This window comes from Marmota marmota, unplaced genomic scaffold (genome assembly GCF_001458135.2).
Source record: "Marmota marmota marmota unplaced genomic scaffold, marMar, whole genome shotgun sequence".
Classification (NCBI taxonomy): Eukaryota; Metazoa; Chordata; class Mammalia; order Rodentia; family Sciuridae; genus Marmota; species Marmota marmota.
This window is the reverse complement of record NW_025999925.1, coordinates 13,252,320-13,257,177: the sequence shown is the minus strand read 5'-3', so window position 1 is coordinate 13,257,177 and position 4,858 is coordinate 13,252,320. Positions and strand designations below refer to the sequence as shown.

The 4,858-nt window shown below is 33.2% G+C and overlaps 1 long non-coding RNA gene across 1 annotated transcript in view; it reads left to right on the top strand.

Moving 5' to 3' along the window:
• Positions 1-1,552, top strand: part of LOC125615792 — a 4,128-nt gene extending 2,576 nt beyond the window's left edge. Inside the window, exons 3-4 of the long non-coding RNA XR_007346382.1 lie at positions 666-760; positions 1,434-1,552. This is a non-coding gene — a long non-coding RNA (uncharacterized LOC125615792). The remainder of the gene's footprint in view (positions 1-665; positions 761-1,433) is intronic.
• The last annotated feature ends 3,306 nt before the right edge of the window (positions 1,553-4,858 follow it).

Below are 4,858 nucleotides of genomic sequence, written 5' to 3'. Positions count from 1 at the left end.
GTGAGAGTGAGAGTGTGAGAGTGTGTTGGTTTTGGGGAGGGGGGAGGGTGGAGGATGGGAAAGGCAGCGGAGCACAACAGACACTAGGATGGCAATTTGTAAATCAATGGATGTGTAACTGATGTGATTCTGCAATCTGTGTATGGGGTGAAGGTGGGAGTTCATAACCCACTTGAATCAAAGTGTCGAATATGATATGTCAAGAAATTTGTAATGTTTTGAACAACCCACAATAAAAAATTAAAAAAAAAAAGACAGAATACAACATAAACTGATTGCATTTATGAAAATCTGGAAAGAGAAAAACTTAGGAGAACAGAATCAGATTTTAGTTTAGGCAAGAGCTAGTTTTGAGTGAAAGAGAATATTTGCAAAATGGAACTAGGGAACATTTTTGGATGTTGATGATATTCTGTATTTTGATTGGCATCTAGGTTATACAATTTGTATATTTGGCCAATTTCGTAAACTATATTCTTTAAAAGAGTATATATTGTGTACATTGGGCATTAGTAAATCTGACTTCTTAAAAAATGTGTCAATGGAGGAATGTGGATTTCATTAAACCTGGAATTGACTGATTATTAAAAAAAAAAAAAAAAAAAGATTGCGAAATAACCAAACTTTGCCTGCATTCATTGATGATTTGTTATTGTACTTTATAGGAAGAAATAAATGAAAAATTAAAAAGAGGATGAACTGATATATGAAGGATATACAAGACAGGAAAACAAATAGATTGCAAGCTTTTTGAATCAAGGTAAGTTAAGGGAGAGTTCAATCTTGATAGGATAGTTCAATCATGTTAGAATAGTGAGGTATACTAAAAAATTGTGTGGCATAGAGTGAACACCACATCCACATTGTAATCATCAATTTGTTTTTCATAGCACAAAATCTTGCTTGACATTAAGACTGAATTATTACAGCCATTCACTTCAAATGAGTCTTTTATTTTGAAATACAAAATAGCTACATTTATGGAAGTTTTCCTTTTTTAAAAAAATTGTAAATGTACAGCATGCCTTTATTTTATTAGTTTATTTTTATGTGGTGCTAAAAATTGAACCCAGGGCCTCACACATTCCAGGCAAGTGCTCTGCCACTGAGCTACAGCCCCAGCCCAAAGTTTTCTTTTTTTTCTCTTTTGGTTACATGGATAGATTTTCTACTTTTGAAAATTGTTATGGTTTAGATAAAGGGTCTCCCCAAAGCTTATGTGTGAGTCAATACAAGAGGATTAGAGGTAAAATGATTGGGTTGTGAAAGCCTTAATTTAATCAGTGAATTAATCCCATGATAAGGATTAACTGAGTGGTAACTGAAGCCAGGTAGGGTGTGGCTAGGTGGGTCACAGGGGGCATGCTTTTAGGTTATATATTTGGTATCTTGCAAGTGAAGTCTCTCTCTTCTTCTTGGTGCCATGTTGCCAGCTACGTTCCTCTGCCACACTCTTCTGCCAAGATGTCTTATCTCACCTAATCCCCAAGGAATGGAGTTAGCCATGTAAGGACTGAGACCTCTGAAACTGTGAGTCACCAAATAAACTTTTTCTTCTCTAATTGTTCTTGTCAGGTTTTTTGGTCACAGCAGCAAAAATGCTGACTGAACCAGAATAGCACTCCCTTGTTTAAAACCACATCTCTCTCCTTTATACCTCACTTATACTTGTTATACACATTTTAGAAGGAAAGTGTGGTGAAAACTATGGGAGGGTACTAAAAATAATCTCGAACCAGAATAGCACTCCCTTGTTTAAAACCACATCTCTCTCCTTTATACCTCACTTATACTTGTTGTTATACACATTTTAGAAGGAAAGTGTGGTGAAAACTATGGGAGGGTACTAAAAATAATCTCAGATCGTCTTTTGTTTATCTTATTAATAATAAGCCATGGATTTTAAGAACTTTTGTATATAACTTTCAAGTGAAGCTTCATATGAAGCTGACATGTATAAAACGACTGATTCTAGTGTTTTCCACACAACCTTCCTACATGTAGATATGTTTCTGTTTCAGAATTTTTTGTGGGTGAATACTTTAATTAGTGATTTTATTCTTGGTTTTGGTAAGACTTTCTATTTTTAAAGTGTATACAGTGTGGGAATAAGATAGTTGAATTAAAATTAAATAGTTTTTAAATATGCTTAATAAGAAAACATTAACCAAAAATGTATTTAAGATCCCATATAAAGGAAGACTTATTGTATAAGTAAGATGCTAGTCACATTAAAAAGGAAAGGCTTCAGGGATCCATATAATATTGACTTAATGTATTTTTCCATGATTGGTGGTTAACAAATAAAGCCATCTTACTTGTGTGCTTACTATGTGCCTGGACTTGTGCTAAATATATGTATGTGTTATATGGAGTCTATTTCCATTTTTCACTTCATGGTAGGAAAGTGAGGTTTAGTAAACTTAAATACATTAACTATTTTGAAACTATATTGAAACAAATAAACAGTCTCAAATGGCAAGATATAAATGATATTCATATTTTTTAAAATATGCATGTTATTTCTATTAAAGAATTATACTCTCTTACTCATAAAACTTGATTGAAGACATTTGAATGAGAATTTAGTATATTGAAGCCTCATAAGAGTATAATTGATAAATATGTGACAATTTTTATAATGGATACCAACAAATTACATAATATACCCAACTGGTATGTTAATGGGAATTATGTATACTGATTATGTTGATGAAAGTTAGTAAAATGCTGGTGAGCTTTCTGTTTTTTTTTTCCAATAATGACATGACTGTCAATATAACTATTTAATTCTTAGGCACATCAGTTAGGTATTGCTTGCTTTGTATTTCATAGTAGAATAATTAAATGTATGCCTATTGTCATTTAAATTTATTTTGTTTTATTTTCATAGTCTATAGACTTACAGCACTATTGATAATATTTTTAATATTATTTCATTTTAAGAGAATGGTAGATTACTTTAAAAACTCAATGCCGCAGTCCGGCTGCAGCAAACTAACCCGTGGGTGACGAGCAACTTGTGTACATTGATTCAGCAGGAGTGGGAGCCGTTTATTGTAGGACAGGAGGGGTATATATACATTCCACACAGCTTATCTTAATTAACATAAACTAGATACAGCAGTCAACCAATAAGGAATCTCCACACTTAATGGCTCGTGGGCGTTACTTCACAAACCACTCCCTCTGGCAAAATGCCAGGCGCCATCTTGACTTGTTTACGGACTCTAACAACTCAACAAGCAAAAAATATCAATAAACTATAGGAGGGTGCCTATATTATTTAGCAAATACAGGGCTATTATGATTACTTGGGAAAATCTTGCTTGGGTAATGAGAATTTCCAACCATGGCTTAGGTTTTCAATATGATATTTAATAGAACACAATATTGTCTCATTTGTCTTTCTTGGTGGGGGATAGTTGCTGTTTCTGAGATTTACATAAATGATAGGCACCTTAATTCAAGAAAGAAATAGTATCTTAATCTATCCTCCTTCTGCTTCAAAATGAAAGAATTTTGATTTTAATTTTAAATTTGACTTTAAATATTTTACTTCTTAGTTGGCTGTCAATTATTGCTTTACTTTATTCATTTCATATGTAAGGAATATAGATTTGCTTTTACATTTCTTTGTTATTTTATTTCCTTTTGTTTCTTAGCAGCAGAATGATAAATGGATGTTTACTGCACCACATTATATCTGTTAACTTATCAGCATTAGCCATGGATCCATTTTCCTTTTCATCATGATAAGCAATGCTTTGTTTGATAAGAAAATATATCCCAGACAAGCAGTGTGAAGTATTGTGTTTTCTTGTTGATATTCTCTGTAGGCATTGCTTCCAAGGGAAGAAAATTTGTCTTCTGTTAGCAAATTGTTATTCTGCTCATTACTTGTTCTCATTATGTCTTCATCTTAGCAGTGCACGATTTCTCTGCACAGTATGTCTTGCTGTGTTTACGGTGGTTTTCATAGTGAGAGGCTGGCTTTGGCATGACAGGTGTAGGTGTCCTGGTAGGTAAATAAGAAATCTTCCACAGAACTGAGTGATGAATTAGGAAAAATGACTATCTGTGCTCAGATATGTAGAGATGGTCGATTCATACATCGTCATGATTTATCTTGTGCTCCTTGAGTATAGTCAGCATAAGATGATCTGGTGATTGCATAAGGGAAATGAAAAACATGGGGCCTAACTTTAAGTACCTTGCAATCTATCTCTAGTCATAGCTTCTGTATTTGGAGCTTCTGACTGTGGAAATGTGGTTATGTAGTTGCATAGCTTTGGTAATTATCTCACCTAAGACACAAACATCTTCACATACACTCCCAAACTAAAATAACTATTGAATGCTGCACTTATTACATATATGTATTTCTGTTCATCACACAAAATTAATATATATTTGACTTGGGTTGTAGCTCAGTGGTAGAGCTCTTACCTAGCATGTGTGTGGTCCTGAGTTCTATTCCCCAGCACCATATAAAATAAATTACAAACAATAAAAAACAGACTAATAAATTGCATCATGGCAAAACCCTCACTTTTTTACTTTTCTTGGATTTTGGTTTTTCTTCATTTATGTAGTATAATTTGCTTTCAAATCTTGTCCTAAAAACTGTATTAGTGAGTCAATTGCAAAATTTTTTTCCATAAAATCCACCTGCTCCTACTCACCTTTTTTTCAGTGTACTTTGATCACAGATATAATTCCTCCTACACCACTTTAAATGCACTCTGTTTTACTGAATAGGAATTTTTGTTTTATTTTTTAAGAACATTCAGGTATTTTATGTTCTCATAACAGGGTTCATTTTTATCTTACTTTTCACTTTTTCTTTTTAAGGGGT